Source organism: Callospermophilus lateralis, unplaced genomic scaffold, assembly GCF_048772815.1.
Source record: "Callospermophilus lateralis isolate mCalLat2 unplaced genomic scaffold, mCalLat2.hap1 Scaffold_97, whole genome shotgun sequence".
In the NCBI taxonomy this organism is placed as follows: Eukaryota; Metazoa; Chordata; class Mammalia; order Rodentia; family Sciuridae; genus Callospermophilus; species Callospermophilus lateralis.
In genome coordinates this window covers 3,217,193-3,238,810 of record NW_027517884.1, presented here as the reverse complement: position 1 = coordinate 3,238,810, position 21,618 = coordinate 3,217,193, and positions in this window count along the sequence as shown.

Sequence of the window (21,618 nt, the reverse complement as noted above, 5' to 3'; positions counted from 1 at the left end):
TATTGTTGTGTTGCACTGAATGTCAGGAAGGTCTTTGCATCAGGCCACCCCTTTGTGAAGCCTGAAGAAAACAGTTTTCAAATGGAAATGAATGGGCCTCACCTGTGGCTCTTTGCTTAATTGCTTTGGAAAGGGATGTGTCTTTATCAGCCTCTTGGACCTGTGTGTGGCTGTGACTTAGATTCTCAGCACCTGATGGATCTTAAGAATGATCCCATGTGAGCTTCCAAAACCAGAATGGCAAAAAATATCATTCATTGTGGATGAAGACTCTTGCCTTCCTCTGTTAGGTTCCTGCACTCCAACAAATATGAATAGGGATTCTGTGAGTCAAATGAGTTCTTCAAAGCCCTGCAGAGGTGCTTGTGTTTTCCCATGACTCTAAATCACCTAAAGAATCGATACCTAAAATCAGTAGCGATCAAATTGGAGAAACATAGAAGTATTAATGGCAGGCTTATTTGTTCACTCCTGGTTCACAGCAACGGTGTCCAGGCTACCCTGACTTTAGGCAAATGAGGGGCAAACGAGCTGATTTTGGACACTGTCTTGGGCTGCACCGCTCATGGAAACCTCCAGCCAGAGGTTAAGATGATTGACTATATGGAAAAAGGTGAGGGCCATGTGGGAGTGTTTTGGTTTTAATGTTGGTCATTTGTGTGGCATTGGAAAAAATTACTGGGTCCACGTGTGCTTAAACTCTGGTGTGATTCCCCTTAGACACTGGGTTTTGGAACTGAACTCAGAGAAGCATTGCCATGAATTGTGTTGGGATTTTAAGAGGCCACGCATGAAAGTCGCTCTTGAAAACTGAGACCTAGGCCCCGGGTAGATTTCCACAGAGGCCTGGGAATCTCAGCAAGGATATCACATGATTTTATTCTTAAAGAAATGGCAGCCATAATTGAGAGTCAAAACACACATGGACCTCACATTGTTGACCTCAATGGGCCTGGCCTAATGTGACGTTTTGTCCATTCTTTGGGAAGCCTTGCCTGTGACAGTTCTCCAGATATTTCATTGAAATGAGCTTCCTCACCATTTAATGTTTGCCTAATGAATTGATACCCACAGTGCCTCCAACTTCATGCTTGAAAAATGGCTAGATAAATACCATAAAATTTTTGAAATTCCTATGACCAGGTGGCACTGGAGAAACATTGGATGTCCTGTTGCTGACCATGAGTATACCAGACAGTGCCTTGATTTACTGAGTTTCATGAAAATGGTGTAGAACAGAGATGACAGTAATTTGGAGCCTGCTGAGTAGTGGGTCTAGAGCAGTGGTGGGGAGGTGTTTGATAAAACATCCGTGGTAGGACCATGTGCATCTACCATTGGATTCCAAATGGCTTGTAACTGACATGGTGCTGCCAGCAGACCCTTATATGTAAAGGCATCTTGTTATATGGAGAGTTTTAAGAGGAAAATTAAGAATCAGGTTGATATGGACAAGGGGGCAATGGGGCAAGCTGTGAGAGATAGAAGCCTAGTTGGTGCATTCTCTTGCAGACCCTGACCCACCACACGTGACAGAACTCCCTCCAGCACTGTGTCCCAGTTTAGCTGCTAGTATTTCGTGAAACAAATACCAAACTCACAGTGTAGCAGCCTAAACACCACAAAAAGTGGAGGAGGACCAAATGGCTTCACAGTCCACATGGGGAGACGGGGAGACACTTCGTCCCCAGTGGCCTCAGTTTACCTATAAAGAGAGGATTCAGCACTGCTTCATCTTGTTCATTGGAAAATAAGAAACCATGTCCTCCAGGTCACATAGATGCAGACCCAGCTTTGATGGTCTCACTACAAAGGAAGCCAAATCTCATGAAAACAACATATATTTCAAGTGCGGAAGCTCAGAGGCAGTTTCTCAAAAAGTTTTTAGGCCAGCAGAGCTCCATGTTTGTGGAGTGTTTACCATGTCCCTTACTTTTGGAAACTCCTAAACCACTTCCAAGGTTGTGAACTCCTGAGCATTTTCCATTCCAGATATGTATTCACTGATTTTGTAAATCTTCTCCTCTATTTGTGTCTTACTTGGGGTGAAGGTAATGTCAAGGCATTGTTTTGGATGAGAGCGGGAGGATATTTGTGCAGCATATATTTACATACACATTGGATTCATTTTCCAATTTTTCATTCGAAGTACTGAATCCCTGACACTAACCCATACCTAGTAGACTCAGACTATTCATCCTAATATAAAGGGGAAAATTAACCCAACACAATAGAAATACAAGCACTTCAGAGGAGACATGTTCTATAGTTGGACTTGACATTTGCATTATATAAGGTAGGAGTTATACATCTAGTCAAATTTTAATTGAAATATTCTCCATGTGTTTTTAAACTTAACAAATATGTGAATACTTGTTTCCAATTTCTGTAGCCTATTCACACATGTATATTTATATGCATATATAGAATCCTACCAGGTATCACACGTACATTTTTGTAAGGTGGATGTCTTGGCAGATACAAATTGTGAGAAGTGTTCACTCCTCCTAAATGCTGTTGGAAATGAAAATTCAACCTATAAGAGAGCGTCCTAGAAGAACAACATTATACATAAACTCATGTTCAGTAACATAAATATTTTTGCATCTGTGGATGATATATATTTACTGATGAATTTCGATTGGCATTTATATTGGTACTTTTTAATGTCTGTGAGTGTTGTGTGTGTGTGTGTGTGTGTGTGTGTGTGTGTATAAATATAGATATAGATATACTCTCCAAAGTTTTCAAAATATGAAATATATGTGTCTAGTACACACTCTATAAATTCATTCATGTTCATGTATGTTGATTTATAATCCACTTTTCAGAAGATTATAATCAGAAATATTCATCCACCTGAAATACATATTTGTTTCCTAGTACTGACTGCTAACTTCAGTGAAGGGTGCATACAAATCCTCATTATTCTACAGTATCTGACCCAGTCTAAAATCAATGCAAGTAGACTCCTATGGGACATGATATGTAATTTGTCATTCATTTGTATTCGACACTGGTACATTATTGTTTCTTCAGTTTTTGCACATCATAGGATATACATTTCATCCCCAAGTTCACAAATCAATAGGCATTTGTTTCAACATTAATCACTTCTTGCTTCAGAACACATGTATTGTCAGGGTTTCTTGACTGGTCTTTTCATGAGACTTCTTTCCAAACACATTATTTTGAATTTCCATAATCATTTTGAAGCAAAACTCACACACTCTTCATGATAAACCAAAACACTAATATTTCCATTAGATATAACTGGTTGGAATGAATGATTGTATATCAATATACAATTTCCTTTTATTTTTCAGATATCAGTTCAATTCATTATTTAAAGTTCAAAAAAGTCATATTATTTATTCACAGTATGGTCTATTTGTGGTTTTTCTCTATGTTCATAGAAACAGGGTACACCTATTTGCACCCCCGATTCTAATTTTACATCTTCAATATATTGCTCCCAGAAATGGTGAAAGAAATACTCATGTCACCTCATTATCACAGTAATATTCTGGACAAACAATGGAAAGGTCACACTTATGATTGTACCAAAGCCTAAATGGAAAGTGAACATGGATTTCTAAAAACATCCATGTCCAGGTTGCCTAATGCTGTCAATTGTCACTCCTATTGGTGACTACATATTTGTTTTTTCCTAATTTATATATTGAAACTCAACCCTGTTGAAAATGTCTAATTCTATCCCTCACTTTATACTTTGCCTGATTTCGTAATGTTTCCATTGATATCTGCTCTTCTACATATTTTCCCCAGTTCAACATAGTGTCTGACTCTTCATATGTGCTGACATTTACATTCACTCTATAACCAAAAGTCTATTGCTAAAGAACTTTTGGTCCAAATCCTATACTCACTCGTCTTCCTAAACTTACCGACTATCTTCCTAAACCTACTGAATATCCCTTTTTGACTGGATGTTCTCTTCTAAATTCAATCATCCAATGTACAAGGTCCTATGCCATTGTATATCAAATTATCTGAGACATCTTTGCAGAACATAATTCAAAGCTAAGTATCCCAATCAAGGGCAAAACCCTTCTGGGCTTCAAAGCATACCTAGATTTCTTTTTTCATACTTATATTTCACCTCTATATTCTTGTAAATATTGCAGGTTCCCAATCCCATTATTCATCGCACAGAATCATTCGTCACCAAATCAAACCTGTTTTTAACCCCAAGTATACACTGTTCCCTCAATCATTTTACAGAAGAGCAAGGACAGAGGGGTTCTTACAATACAGGAAAGTTGGGGATCTTCCACCAGATGAGAACCTCAAATGTCCATGCACAAATGATACCTGGAGAAGTTGTAGGCAGGTATGAAGCACCTGAGAGAGCAAAAGTCATCTTCCATGGCAAACAACCATGGGATGTGTCTGAATCTGCCACTCTCTTCTTATTGTAGACAAGGTGGAACAATCCAGGCCTGAGTGGAGAGCTGTTCCCGGGTGCCAATAGTTGATATACATTCTACCTTATGAAAGTGTCACAGGAAGTAGGGGAAACCTCCATCTTATGTAACCCTTGGAAGCAACTGTTAGGACAAAGTGGTTGCCAAGGCAGTGACCTCATTCAGTTCCAAAGAATGTGACATACCTCATTTCCTTGGTGATGGAACTCTCTGAACTTGGTATCCAAGAAGCCAGGCACCCAGAGGCAGTCCCAGTCCCAGGCCCAGTGGGCTCACTTGTTTGGATTTACCAAGGACAGAGTCAGTTTTCTTGGTACCTAAAGATGTGAGGATGGCCAAATGCCAGGAGAGCTCTGAAGATGGACCTTTCCTGAGAAAACAGGTAGTGGCTAACCACTTTTTCCTGACATCTTCACAGAGTTGGTCAAGGAAACAAGATCTGAGAGAAGACAGGCCATTTCGGGGGAACATAGTATGGCCCAACAGTCAGAGGACACTCCGGATAGTCACAGACCTACTTGGGGGAAGGAGGTGCCTTTGTGGGAGTGGGTGTGGGTTTGTTGTTTTGTCTCATGTTCTGAGAATAGATCGAAAAGGCGGTTTGTTTGGTTTGGAGTAGACAGTTTCTAGTAAGTCATTTGACAAGGCGAGTGTTCTGTTTATGTGTATCCCACTGTGTTCGTTGTTGTAGACATTAGAAAAGAGAATGCATTAATGGATGTGTCCTGTCTAGTATAAATCTTCCCTATAATTCATCCTGCCCAATATATGAATGGACTGCAGCTTGTCTTATCGATGTGCAACACCTGCTATCTTTCTAAGTTGTTGTTTTCTTCCTGAATTCTGGGAACTCTCCAGAATGGGCTCAGGCATTTGTGTCCAAAATATGTACCACCTCCAAGCTCTGTGACATGGCCATGTAAAGGATAGTTGAAGAGAATGGCGAGCATCTCAGAAAACTCAGATATCAGTGTGACCAGGAAAGTCTTAGTGCAGAAACACTGCTTTGGGCTTTTTGCTTACTTATTGTTGTGTTGCACTGAATGTCAGGAAGGTCTTTGCCTCAGGCCACCCCTTTGTGAAGCCTGAAGAAAACAGTTTTCAAATGGAAATGAATGGGCCTCACCTGTGGTTCTTTGCTTAATTGCTTTGGAAAGGGATGTGTCTATATCAGCCTCTGGGTCCTGTGTGTGGCTATGACTTAGATTCTCAGCACCTGATGGATCTTAAGAATGATCCCATGTGAGCTTCCAAAACTAAATGGCAAAAAATATCATTCATTGTGGATGAAGACTCTTGCCTTCCTCTGTTAGGTTCCTGAACTCCAACAAATATGAATAGGGATTCTGTGAGTCAAATGAGTTCTTCAAAGCCCTGCAGAGGTGCTTGTGTTTTCGCATGACTCTAAATCACCTAAAGAATCGATACCTAAAATCAGTAGCCCTCAAATTGGAGAAACATAGAAGTATTAACGGCAGGCTTATTTGTTCACTCCTGGTTCACAGCAACGGTGTCCAGGCTACCCTGACTTTAGGCAAATGAGGGGCAAACGAGCTGATTTTGGACACTGTCTTGGGCTGCACCCCTCATGGAAACCTCCAGCCAGAGTTTAAGATGATTGACTATATGGAATAAGGTGAGGGCCACGTGGGAGTGTTTTGGTTTTAATGTTGGTCATTTGTGTGGCATTGGAAAAAATGACTGGTTCCACGTGGGCTTGAACTCTGGTGTGATTCCCCTTAAACACTGGGTTTTGGAACTGAACTCAAAGAAGCATCGCTATGAATTTTGTTGGGATTTTAAGAGGCCACGCATGAAAGTCGCTCTTGGAAACTGAGACCTAGGCCCCGGGTAGATTTCCACAGAGGCCTGGGAATCTCAGCAAGGATATCACATGATTTTATTCTTAAAGAAATGGCAGCCATAGTTGAGAGTCAAAACACACATGCACCTCACATTGTAGACCTCAATGGGCCTGACCTAATGTGACCTTTTGTCCATTCTTTGGGAAGCCTTGCCTGTGAGATTTCTCCAGAGATTTCATTGAAATGAGCTTCCTCACCATTTAATCTTTGCTGAATGAATTGAAACCCACAGTGCCTCCAACTTCATGCTTGAAAAATGGCTAGATAAATACCATGAAATTTTTGAAATTCCTATGACCAGGTGGCACTGGAGAAACATTGGATGTCCTATTGCTGATCATGAGTATACCAGACAGTGCCTTGATTTACTGAGTTTCATGAAAATGGTGTAGAACAGAGATGCCAGTAAGTTGGAGCCTGCTGAGTAGTGGGTCTAGAGCAGTGCTGGGGAGGTGTTTGATAAAACATCCGTGGTAGGGCCATGTGGATCTACCATTGGATTCCAAATGGTTGTAACTGACATGGTGCTGCCAGCAGACCCTTATATGTAAAGGCATCTTGTTATATGGAGAGTTTTAAGAGGAAAATTAAGAATCAGGTTGATATGGACAAGGGGGCAATGGGGCAAGCTGTGCGAGATAGAAGCCTAGTTGGTGCATTCTCTTGCAGACCCTGACCCACCACACGTGACAGAACTCCCTCCAGCACTGTGTCCCAGTTTAGCTGCTAGTATTTCGTGAAACAAATACCAAACTCACAGTGCAGCAGCCTAAAAACCACAAAAAGTGGAGGAGGACCAAATGGCTTCACAGTCCACACGGGGAGATGGGGAGACACTTAGTCCCCAGTGGCCTCAGTTTACCTATAAAGAGAGGATTCAGCACTGCTTCATCTTGTTCATTGGAAAATAAGAAACCATGTCCTCCAGGTCACATAGATGCAGACCCAGCTTTGATGGTCTCACTACAAAGGAAGCCAAATCTCATGAAAACAACATATATTTCAAGTGCGGAAGCTCAGAGGCAGTTTCTCAAAAAGTTTTTAGGCCAGCAGAGTTACATGTTTGTGGAGTGTTTACCATGTCCCTTACTTTTGGAAACTCCTAAACCACCTCCAAGGTTGTGAACTCCTGAGCATTTTCCATTCCAGATATGTATTCACTGATTGTGTAACTCTTCTCCTCTAATTGTGTCTTACTTGGGGTGAAGGTAATGTCAAGGCATTGTTTTGGATGAGAGCGGGAGGATATTTGTGCAGCATATATTTACATACACATTGGATTCTTTTTCCAATTTTTCATTCGAAGTACTGAATCCCTGACGCTAACCCATACCTAGTAGACTCAGACTATTCATCCTAATATAATGGGGAAAATTAACCCAACACAATAGAAATACAAGCACTTCAGAGGAGACATGTTCTATAGTTGGACTTGACATTTGCATTATATAAGGTAGGAGTTATACATCTAGTCAAATTTTAATTGAAATATTCTCCATGTGTTTTTAAACTTAACAAATATGTGAATACTTGTTTCCAATTTCTGTAGCCTATTCACACATGTATATTTATATGCATATATAGAATCCTACCAGGTATCACACGTACATTTTTGTAAGGTGGATGTCTTGGCAGATACAAATTGTGAGAAGTGTTCACTCCTCCTAAATGCTGTTGGAAATGAAAATTCAACCTATAAGAGAGCGTCCTAGAAGAACAACATTATACATAAACTCATGTTCAGTAACATAAATATTTTTGCATCTGTGGATGATATATATTTACTGATGAATTTCGATTGGCATTTATATTGGTACTTTTTAATGTCTGTGAGTGTTGTGTGTGTGTGTGTGCGTGTGTGTGTATGTGTGTGTATAGATATAGATATAGATATACTCTCCAAAGTTTTCCAAATATGAAATATATGTGTCTAGTACACACTCTATAAATTCATTCATGTTCATGTATGGTGATTTATAATCAACTTTTCACATGATTATAATCAGAAATATTCATCCACCTGAAATACATATTTGTTTCCTAGTACTGACTACTAACTTCAGTGAAGGGTGCATACAAATCCTAATTATTCTACAGTATCTGACCCAGTCTAACATCAATGCAAGTAGACTCCTATGGGACATGATATGTAATTTGTCATTCATTTGTATTCGACACTGGTACATTATTGTTTCTTCAGTTTTTGCACATCATAGGATATACATTTCATCCACAATTTCACAAATTAATAGGCATTTGTTTCAACATTAATCACTTCTTGCTTCAGAACACATGTATTGTCAGGGTTTCTTGACTTGTCTTTTCATGAGACTTCTTTCCAAACACATTATTTTGAATTTCCAAAATCATTTTGAAGCAAAACTCACACACTCTTCATGATAAACCAAAACACTAATATTTCCATTAGATATATAACTGGTTGGAATGAATGATTGTATATCAATATACAATTTCCTTTTATTTTTCAGATATCAGTTCAATTCATTATTTAAAGTTCAAAAAAGTTATATTATTTATTCACAGTATGGTCTATTTGTGGTTTTTCTCTATGTTCATAGAAACAGGGTACACCTATTTGCACCCCCGATTCTAATTTTACATCTTCAATATATTGCTCCCAGAAATGGTGAAAGAAATACTCATGTCACCTCATTATCACAGTAATATTCTGGACAAAAAATGGAAAGGTCACACTTATGATTGTACCAAAGCCTAAATGGAAAGTGAACATGGATTTCTAAAAACATCCATGTCTAGGTTGCCTAATGCTGTCAATTGTCAATCCTATTGGTGACTACATATTTGTTTTTTCCTAATTTATATATTGAAACTCAACCCTGTTGAAAATGTCTAATTCTATCCCTCACTTTATACTTTGCCTGATTTCGTAATGTTTCCATTGATATCTGCTTTTCTACATATTTTCCCCAGTTCAACATAGTGTCTGACTCTTCATATGTGCTGACATTTACATTCACTCTATAACCAAAAGTCTATTGCTAAAGAACTTTTGGTCCAAATCCTATACTCACTCGTCTTCCTAAACCTACCGACTATCTTCCTAAACCTACTGAATATCCCTTTTTGACTGGATGTTCTCTTCTAAATTCAATCATCCAATGTACAAGGTCCTATGCCATTGTATATCAAATTATCTGAGACATCTTTGCAGAACATAATTCAAAGCTAAGTATCCCAATCAAGGGCAAAACCCTTCTGGGCTTCAAAGCATACCTAGATTTCTTTTTTCATACTTATATTTCACCTCTATATTCTTGTAAATATTGCAGGTTCCCAATCCCATTATTCATCGCACAGAATCATTCATCACCAAATCAAACCTGTTTTTAACCCCAAGTATACACAGTTTCCTCAATCATTTTACAGAAGAGCAGGGACAGAGGGGTTCTTACAATACAGGAAAGTTGGGGATCTTCCACTAGATGAGAACCTCAAATGTCCATGCACAAATGATACCTGGAGAAGTTGTAGGCAGGTATGAAGCACCTGAGAGAGCAAAAGTCATCTTCCATGGCAAACAACCTGGTCAGGATGAAGGGATGTGTCTGAATCTGCCTCTCTCTTCTTACTGTAGACAAGGTGGAACAATCCAGGCCTGAGTGGAGAGCTGTTCCCGGGTGCCAATGGTTGATATACATTCTACCTTATGAAAGTGTCACAAGAAGTAGGGGAAACCTCCATCTTATGTAACCCTTGGAAGCAACTGTTAGGACAAAGTGGTTGCCAAGGCAGTGACCTCATTCAGTTCCAAAGAATGTGACATACCTCATTTCCTTGGTGATGGAACTCTCTGAACTTGGTATCCAAGAAGCCAGGCACCCAGAGGCAGTCCCAGTCCCAGGCCCAGTGGGCTAACTTGTTTGGATTTACCAAGGACAGAGTCAGTTTTCTTGGTACTTAATGATGTGAGGATGGCCAATTGCCAGGAGAGCTCTGAAGATGGACCTTTCCTGAGAAAACAGGTAGTGGCTAACCACTTTTTCCTGACATCTTCACAGAGTTGGTCAAGGAAACAAGATCTGAGAGAAGACAGGCCATTTCGGGGGAACATAGTATGGCCCACCAGTCAGAGGACACTCCGGATAGTCACAGACCTACTTGGGGGAAGGAGGTGCCTTTGTGGGAGTGGGTGTGGGTTTGTTGTTTTGTCTCATGTTCTGAGAATAGATCGAAAAGGCGGTTTGTTTGGTTTGGAGCAGATAGTTTCTAGTAAGTCATTTGACAAGGCGAGTGTTTCTGTTTATGTGTATCCCACTGTGTCCGTTGTTGTAGACATTAGAAAAGAGAATGCATTAATGGATGTGTCCTGTCTAGTATAAATCTTCCCTATAATTCATCCTGCCCAATATATGAATGGACTGTAGCTTGTCTTATCGATGTGCAACACCTGCTATCTTTCTAAGTTGTTGTTTTCTTCCTGAATTCTGGCCACTCTCCAGAATGGGCTCAGGGATTTGTGTCCAAAATATGTACCACCTCCAAGCTCTGTGACATGGCCATGTAAAGGATAGTTGAAGAGAATGGCGAGCATCTCAGAAAACTCAGATATCAGTGTGACCAGGAAAGTCTTAGTGCAGAAACACTGCTTTGGGCTTTTTGCTTACTTATTGTTGTGTTGCACTGAATGTCAGGAAGGTCTTTGCCTCAGGCCACCGCTTTGTGAAGCCTGAAGAAAACAGTTTTCAAATGGAAATGAATGGGCCTCACCTGTGGTTCTTTGCTTAATTGCTTTGGAAAGGGATGTGTCTTTATCAGCCTCTTGGTCCTGTGTGTGGCTGTGACTTAGATTCTCAGCACCTGATGGATCTTAAGATTGATCCCATGTGAGCTTCCAAAACCAGAATGGCAAAAAATATCATTCATTGTGGATGAAGACTCTTGCCTTCCTCTGTTAGGTTCCTGCACAACAACAAATATGAATAGGGATTCTGTGAGTCAAATGGGTTCTTCAAAGCCCTGCAGAGGTGCTTGTGTTTTCCCATGACTCTAAATCACCTAAAGAATCGATACCTAAAATCAGTAGCCCTCAAATTGGAGAAACCTAGAAGTATTAACGGCAGGCTTATTTGTTCACTCCTGGTTCACAGCAACGGTGTCCAGGCTACCCTGACTTTAGGCAAATGAGGGGCAAACGAGCTGATTTTGGACACTGTCTTGGGCTGCACCCCTCATGGAAACCTCCAGCCAGAGTTTAAGATGATTGACTATATGGAATAAGGTGAGGGCCATGTGGGAGTGTTTTGGTTTTAATGTTGGTCATTTGTGTGGCATTGGAAAAAATGACTGGTTCCACGTGGGCTTGAACTCTGGTGTGATTCCCCTTAAACACTGGGTTTTGGAACTGAAAGTCAAGGAAGCATTGCTATGAATTTTGTTGGGATTTTAAGAGGTCACGCATGAAAGTCGCTCTTGGAAACTGAGACCTAGGCCCCGGGTAGATTTCCACAGAGGCCTGGGAATCTCAGCAAGGATATCACATGATTTAATTCTTAAAGAAATGGCAGCCATAGTTGAGAGTCAAAACACACATGCTCCTCACATTGTAGACCTCAATGGGCCTGGCCTAATATGACCTTTTGTCCATTCTTTGGGAAGCCTTGCCTGTGAGATTTCTCCAGAGATTTCATTGAAATGAGCTTCCTCACCATTTAATCTTTGCTGAATGAATTGAAACCCACAGTTCCTCCAACTTCAATCTTGAAAAATGGCTAGATAAATACCATGAAATTTTTGAAATTCCTATGACCAGGTGGCACTGGAGAAACATTGGATGTCCTATTGCTGATCATGAGTATACCAGACAGTGCCTTGATTTACTGAGTTTCATGAAAATGGTGTAGAACAGAGATGCCAGTAAGTTGGAGCCTGCTGAGTAGTGGGTCTAGAGCAGTGCTGGGGAAGTGTTTGATAAAACATCCGTGGTAGGGCCATGTGGATTTACCATTGGATTCCAAATGGCTTGTAACTGACATGGTGCTGCCAGCAGACCCTTATATGTAAAGGCATCTTGTTATATGGAGAGTTTTAAGAGGAAAATTAAGAATCAGGTTGATATGGACAAGGGGCAATGGGGCAAGCTGTGAGAGATAGAAGCCTAGTTGGTGCATTCTCTTGCAGACCCTGACCCACCACACGTGACAGAACTCCCTCCAGCACTGTGTCCCAGTTTAGCTGCTAGTATTTCGTGAAACAAATACCAAACTCACAGTGCAGCAGCCTAAAAACCACAAAAAGTGGAGGAGGACCAAATGGCTTCACAGTCCACACGGGGAGACGGGGAGACACTTAGTCCCCAGTGGCCTCAGTTTACCTATAAAGAGAGGATTCAGCACAGCTTCATCTTGTTCATTGGAAAATAAGAAACCATGTCCTCCAGGTCACATAGATGCAGACCCAGCTTTGATGGTCTCACTACAAAAGAAGCCAAATCTCATGAAAACAACATATATTTCAATTGCGGAAGCTCAGAGGCAGTTTCTCAAAAAGTTTTTAGGCCAGCAGAGTTACATGTTTGTGGAGTGTTTACCATGTCCCTTACTTTTGGAAACTCCTAAACCACCTCCAAGGTTGTGAACTCCTGAGCATTTTCCATTCCAGATATGTATTCACTGATTGTGTAACTCTTCTCCTCTAATTGTGTCTTACTTGGGGTGAAGGTAATGTCAAGGCATTGTTTTGGATGAGAGCGGGAGGATATTTGTGCAGCATATATTTACATACACATTGGATTCATTTTCCAATTTTTCATTCGAAGTACTGAATCCCTGACACTAACCCATACCTAGTAGACTCAGACTATTCATCCTAATATAATGGGGAAAATTAACCCAACACAATAGAAATACAAGCACTTCAGAGGAGACATGTTCTATAGTTGGACTTGACATTTGCATTATATAAGGTAGGAGTTATACATCTAGTCAAATTTTAATTGAAATATTCTCCATGTGTTTTTAAACTTAACAAATATGTGAATACTTGTTTCCAATTTCTGTACCTTATTCACACATGTATATTTATATGCATATATAGAATCCTACCAGGTATCACACGTACATTTTTGTAAGGTGGATGTCTTGGCAGATACAAATTGTGAGAAGTGTTCACTCCTCCTAAATGCTGTTGGAAATGAAAATTCAACCTATAAGAGAGCGTCCTAGAAGAACAACATTATACATAAACTCATGTTCAGTAACATAAATATTTTTGCATCTGTGGATGATATATATTTACTGATGAATTTCGATTGGCATTTATATTGGTACTTTTTAATGTCTGTGAGTGTTGTGTGTGTGTGTGTGTGTGTGTGTGTGTGTGTATAGATATAGATATAGATATACTCTCCAAATTTTTCCAAATATGAAATATATGTGTCTAGTATACACTCTCTAAATTCATTCATGTTCATGTATGTGGATTTATAATCCACTTTTCAGAAGATTATAATCAGAAATATTCATCCACCTGAAATACATATTTGTTTCCTAGTACTGACTGCTAACTTCAGTGAAGGGTGCATACAAATCCTCATTATTCTACAGTATCTGACTCAGTCTAACATCAATGCAAGTAGACTCCTATGGGACATGATATGTAATTTGTCATTCATTTGTATTCGACACTGGTACATTATTGTTTCTTCAGTTTTTGCACATCATAGGATATACATTTCATCCCCAAGTTCACAAATTAATAGGCATTTGTTTCAACATTAATCACTTCTTGCTTCAGAACACATGTATTGTCAGGGTTTCTTGACTGGTCTTTTCATGAGACTTCTTTCCAAACACATTATTTTGAATTTCCATAATCATTTTGAAGCAAAACTCACACACTCTTCATGATAAACCAAAACACTAATATTTCCATTAGATATATAACTGGTTGGAATGAATGATTGTATATCAATATACAATTTCCTTTTATTTTTCAGATATCAGTTCAATTCCTCATTTAAAGTTCAAAAAAGTTATATTATTTATTCACAGTATGGTCTATTCGTGGTTTTTCTCTATGTTCATAGAAACAGGGTACACCTATTTTTACCCCCGATTCTAATTTTACATCTTCAATATATTGCTCCCAGAAATGGTGAAAGAAATACTCATGTCACCTCATTATCACAGTAATATTCTGGACAAAAAATGGAAAGGTCACACTTATGATTGTACCAAAGCCTAAATGGAAAGTGAACATGGATTTCTAAAAACATCCATGTCCAGGTTGCCTAATTCTGTCAATTGTCACTCCTATTGGTGACTACATATTTGTTTTTTCCTAATTTATATATTGAAACTCAACCCTGTTGAAAATGTCTAATTCTATCCCTCACTTTATACTTTGCCTGCTTTTGTAATGTTTCCATTGATATCTGCTTTTCTACATATTTTCCCCAGTTCAACATAGTGTCTGACTCTTCATATGTGCTGACATTTACATTCACTCTATAACCAAAAGTCTATTGCTAAAGAACTTTTGGTCCAAATCCTATACTCACTCGTCTTCCTAAACCTACCGACTATCTTCCTAATCCTACTTAATATCCCTTTTTGACTGGATGTTCTCTTCTAAATTCAATCATCCAATGTACAAGGTCCTATGCCATTGTATATCAAATTATCTGAGACATCTTTGCAGAACATAATTCAAAGCTAAGTATCCCAATCAAGGGCAAAACCCTTCTGGGCTTCAAAGCATACCTAGATTTCTTTTTTCATACTTATATTTCACCTCTATATTCTTGTAAATATTGCAGGTTCCCAATCCCATTATTCATCGCACAGAATCATTCGTCACCAAATCAAACCTGTTTTTAACCCCAAGTATACACTGTTCCCTCAATCATTTTACAGAAGAGCAGGGACAGAGGGGTTCTTACAATACAGGAAAGTTGGGGATCTTCCACCAGATGAGAACCTCAAATGTCCATGCACAAATGATACCTGGAGAAGTTGTAGGCAGGTATGAAGCACCTGAGAGAGCAAAAGTCAACTTCCATGGCAAACAACCTGGTCAGGATGAAGGGATGTGTCTGAATCTGCCTCTCTCTTCTTATTGTAGACAAGGTGGAACAATCCAGGCCTGAGTGGAGAGCTGTTCCCGGGTGCCAATGGTTGATATACATTCTACCTTATGAAAGTGTCACAGGAAGTAGGGGAAACCTCCATCTTATGTAACCCTTGGAAGCAACTGTTAGGACAAAGTGGTTGCCAAGGCAGTGACCTCATTCAGTTCCAAAGAATGTGACATACCTCATTTCCTTGGTGATGGAACTCTCTGAACTTGGTATCCAAGAAGCCAGGCACCCAGAGGCAGTCCCAGTCCCAGGCTCAGTGGGCTCACTTGTTTGGATTTACCAAGGACATAGTCAGTTTTCTTGGTACCTAATGATGTGAGGATGGCCAAATGCCAGGAGAGCTCTCAAGATGGACATTTCCTGAGAAAACAGGTAGTGGCTAACCACTTTTTCCTGACATCTTCACAGAGTTGGTCAAGGAAACAAGATCTGAGAGAAGACAGGCCATTTCGGGGGAACATAGTATGGCCCACCAGTCAGAGGACACTCTGGATAGTCACAGACCTACTTGGGGGAAGGAGGTGCCTTTGTGGGAGTGGGTGTGGGTTTGTTGTATTGTCTCATGTTCTGAGAATAGATCGAAAAGGCGGTTTGTTTGGTTTGGAACAGACAGTTTCTAGTAAGTCATTTGACAAGGCGAGTGTTTCTGTTTATGTGTATCCCACTGTGTCCGTTGTTGTAGATATTAGAAAAGAGAATGCATTAATGGATGTGTCCTCTCTAGTATAAATCTTCCCTATAATTCATCCTGCCCAATATATGAATGGACTGCAGCTTGTCTTATCGATGTGCAACACCTGCTATCTTTCTAAGTTGTTGTTTTCTTCCTGCATTCTGGCCACTCTCCAGAATGGGCTCAGGGATTTGTGTCCAAAATATGTATCACCTCCAAGCTCTGTGACATGGCCATGTAAAGGATAGTTGAAGAGAATGGCGAGCATCTCAGAAAACTCAGATATCAGTGTGACCAGGAAAGTCTCAGTGCAGAAACACTGCTTTGGGCTTTTTGCTTACTTATTGTTCTGTTGCACTGAATGTCAGGAAGTTCTTTGCCTCAGGCCACCCCTTTGTGAAGCCTGAAGAAAACAGTTTTCAAATGGAAATGAATGGGCCTCACCTGTGGTTCTTTGCTTAATTGCTTTGGAAAGGGATGTGTCTTTATCAGCCTCTTGGTCCTGTGTGTGGCTGTGACTTAGATTCTCAGCACCTGATGGATCTTAAGAATGATCCCATGTGAGCTTCCAAAACCAGAATGGCAAAAAATATCATTCATTGTGGATGAAGACTCTTTCCTTCCTCTGTTAGGTTCCTGCACTCCAACAAATATGAATAGGGATTCTGTGAGTCAAATGAGTTCTTCAAAGCCCTGCAGAGGTGCTTGTGTTTTCGCATGACTCTAAATCACCTAAAGAATCGATACCTAAAATCAGTAGCCCTCAAATTGGAGAAACATAGAAGTATTAACGGCAGGCTTATTTGTTCACTCCTGGTTCACAGCAACGGTGTCCAGGCTACCCTGACTTTATACAAATGAGGGGCAAACGAGCTGATTTTGGACACTGTCTTGGGCTGCACCCCTCATGGAAACCTCCAGCCAGAGGTTAAGATGATTGACTATATGGAATAAGGTGAGGGTCATGTGGGAGTGTTTTGGTTTTAATGTTGGTCATTTGTGTGGCATTGGAAAAAATGACTGGTTCCACGTGGGCTTGAACTCTGGTGTGATTCCCCTTAAACACTGGGTTTTGGAACTGAACTCAGAGAAGCATTTCTATGAATTTTGTTGGGATTTTAAGAGGCCACGCATGAAAGTCGCTCTTGGAAACTGAGACCTAGGCCCCGGGTAGATTTCCACAGAGGCCTGGGAATCTCAGCAAGGATATCACATGATTTTATTCTTAAAGAAATGGCAGCCATAGTTGAGAGTCAAAACACACATGCACCTCACATTGTAGACCTCAATGGGCCTGGCCTAATGTGACCTTTTGTCCATTCTTTGGGAAGCCTTGCCTGTGAGATTTCTCCAGAGATTTCATTGAATTGAGCTTCCTCACCATTTAATCTTTGCTGAATGAATTGAAACCCACAGTGCCTCCAACTTCATGCTTGAAAAATGGCTAGATAAATACCATGAAATTTTTGAAATTCCTATGACCAGGTGGCACTGGAGAAACATTGGATGTCCTATTGCTGATCATGAGTATACCAGACAGTGCCTTGATTTACTGAGTTTCATGAAAATGGTGTAGAATAGAGATGCCAGTAAGTTGGAGCCTGCTGAGTAGTGGGTCTAGAGCAGTGCTGGGGAGGTGTTTGATAAAACATCCGTGGTAGGGCCATGTGGATCTACCATTGGATTCCAAATGGCTTGTAACTGACATGGTGCTGCCAGCAGACCCTTATATGTAAAGGCATCTTGTTATATGGAGAGTTTTAAGAGGAAAATTAAGAATCAGGTTGATATGGACAAGGGGGCAATGGGGCAAGCTGTGAGAGATAGAAGCCTAGTTGGTGCATTCTCTTGCAGACCCTGACCCACCACACGTGACAGAACTCCCTCCAGCACTGTGTCCCAGTTTAGCTGCTAGTATTTCGTGAAACAAATACCAAACTCACAGTGCAGCAGCCTAAAAACCACAAAAAGTGGAGGAGGACCAAATGGCTTCACAGTCCACACGGGGAGACGGGGAGACACTTAGTCCCCAGTGGCCTCAGTTTACCTATAAATAGAGGATTCAGCACTGCTTCATCTTGTTCATTGGAAAATAAGAAACCATGTCCTCCAGGTCACATAGATGCAGACCCAGCTTTGATGGTCTCACTACAAAGGAAGCCAAATCTCATGAAAACAACATATATTTCAAGTGCGGAAGCTCAGAGGCAGTTTCTCAAAAAGTTTTTAGGCCAGCAGAGCTCCATGTTTGTGGAGTGTTTACCCTGTCCCTTACTTTTGGAAACTCCTCTACCACCTCCAAGGTTGTGAACTCCTGGGCATTTTCCATTCCAGATATGTATTCACTGATTTTGTAACTCTTCTCCTCTAATTGTGTCTTACTTGGGGTGAAGGTAATGTCAAGGCATTGTTCTGGATGAGAGCGTGAGGATATTTGTGCAGCATATATTTACATACACATTGGATTCATTTTCCAATTTTCCATTGGAAGTACTGAATCCCGGACACTAAAACTTACCTAGTAGACTCAGACTATTCATCCTAATATAATGGGGAAATGTAACCCAACACAATAGAAATACAAGCACTTCAGAGGAGACATGTTGTATAGTTGGACTTGACATTTGCATTATATAAGGTAGGAGTTATAAATCTCGTCAAATTTTAATTGAAATATTCTCCATGTGTTTTTAAGCTTAACAAATATGTGAATTCTTATTTCCCTTTTCTGTAGCCTATTCACACATGTATATTTATATGCATATATAGAATCCTACCAGGTATCACACATACATTTTTGTTTGGTGGCTGTCTTGGCAGATACAAATTGTGAGAAGTGTTCACTCCTCCTAAATGCTGTTGGAAATGAAAATTCAACCTATAGGAGAACGTCCTAGTAGAACAAAATTATGCATAAACTCATGTTCAGTAAAATAAATATTTTTGCATCTGTGGATGATATATATTTACTGATGAATTTCGATTGGCATTTATATTGGTACTTTTTAATGTCTGTGAATGTTGTGTGTGTGTGTGTGTCTGTGTGTGTGTGTGTGTGTCTGTGTGTGTGTGTGTCTGTGTGTGTGTATAGACATAGATATATATATATACTCTCCAAATTTTTCAAAATATGAAAAAATGTGTCTAATATATACTCTCTAAATTCATTCATGTACATGTATGTTGATTTATAATCAACTTTTCACAAGATTATAATCAGAAATATTCATCCACCTGAAATACATATTTGTTTCATAGTACTGAAACCTAACTTCAGTGAATGGTGCATACAAATCCTAATTACTCTACAGTAACTGACCCAGTCTAACATCAATGCAAGAAGACTCCTATGGGACATGATATGTAATTTGTCATTCATTTGTATTCGACACTGGTACATTATTGTTTCTTCAGTTTTTGCACATCATAGGATATACATTGCATCCACAAGTTCACAAATTAATAGGCATTTGTTTCAACTTTAATGACTTCTTGCTTCAGAACACATGTATTGTCAGGGTTTCTTGACTGGTCCTTTCATCAGACTTCTTTCCAAACACATAATTTTGAATTTCCATAATCATTTTGAAGCAAAACTCACACACTCTTCATGATAAACCAAAACACTAATATTTCCAATAGATATATAACTGGTTGGAATGAATGATTGTATATCAATATACGATTTCCTTTAATTTTTCAGATATCAGTTCAATTCTATATTTAAAGTTGAAAAAATTATATTATTTATTCACAGTATGGTCTATTCATGCTTTTTTTCTATGTTCATAGAAACAGGGTACACCTCTTTGTACCCCGATTCTAATATTACATCTTCAATATATTGCTCCCAGAAATGGTGAAAGAAATACTCATGTCACCTCATTATCACAGTAATATTCTGGACAAAAAATGGAAAGGTCACATTATGATTGTACCAAAGCCTAAATGGAAAGTGAACATGGATTTCTAAAAACATCCATATCCAGGTTGCCTAATGCTGTCAATTGTCAATCCTATTGGTGACTACATATTTGTTTTTTCCTATTTATATATTCAAACTCAACACTGTTGAAAATGTCTAATTCTATCCCTCACTTTATACTTTGCCTGATTTCGTAATGTTTCTATTGATATCTGCTTTTCTACATATTTTCCCCAGTTCAACATAGTGACTGACTCTTTATATGTGCTGAAATTTACATTCACTCTATAACCAAAAGTCTATTGCTAAAGAACTTTTGGTCCAAATCCTGTACTCACTCTTCTTCCTAAACCTACCGACTATCTTCCTAATCCTACTGAATATCCCTTTTTGACCTGATGTTCTCTTCTAAATTCTATCATCCAATGTACAACGTCCTATGCCATTGTAATTCGAATTATCTGAGACATCTTTGCAAAACGTAATTCAAAGCTAAGTATCCCAATCAAGGGCAAAACCCTTCTGGGATTCAAAGCATACCTAGATTTCTGTTTTCATACTTATATTTCACCTCTATATTCTTGTAAATATTGCAGGTTCCCAATGCCATTATTCATCGCACAGAATCATTCGTCACCAAATCAAACCTGTTTTTAACTCCAAGTATACACTGTTCCCTCAATCATTTTACAGAAGAGCAGGGACAGAGGGGTTCTTACAATACAGGAAAGTTGGGGATCTTCCACCAGATGAGAACCTCAAATGTCCATGCACAAATGATACCTGGAGAAGTTGTAGGCAGGTATGAAGCACCTGAGAGAGCAAAAGTCATCTTCCATGGCAAACAACCTGGTCAGGATGAAGGGATGTGTCTGAATCTGCCTCTCTCTTCTTACTGTAGACAAGGTGGAACAATCCAGGCCTGAGTGGAGAGCTGTTCCAGGGTGCCAATGGTTGATATACATTCTACCTTATGAAAGTGTCACAGGAAGTAGGGGAAACCTCCATCTTATGTAACCCTTGGAAGCAACTGTTAGGACAAAGTGGTTTCCAAGGCAGTGACCTCATTTAGTTCCAAAGAATGTGACATACCTCATTTCCTTGGTGATGGAACTCTCTGAACTTGGTATCCAAGAAGCCAGGCACCCAGAGGCAGTCCCAGTCCCAGGCCCAGTGGGCTCACTTGTTTGGATTTACCAAGGACAGAGTCAGTTTTCTTGGTACCTAATGATGTGAGGATGGCCAAATGCAAGGAGAGCTATGAATATGGACCTTTCCTGAGAAAACAGGTAGTGGCTAACCACTTTTTCCTGACATCTTCACAGAGTTGGTCAAGGAAACATGATCTGAGAGAAGACAGGCCATGTCGAGGGAACATAGTATGGCCCACCAGTCAGAGGATACTTCGGATAGTCAAAGACCTACTTGGGGGCAGGAGGTGCCTTTGTGGGAGTGGGTGTGGGTTTGTTGTTTTGTCTCATGTTCTGAGAATAGATAGGAAAGGCGTTTTGTTTGGTTTGGAGTGGACAGTTTCTAGTAAGTCATTTGACAAGGCGAGTGTTTCTGTTTCTGTGTATCCCACTGTGTCC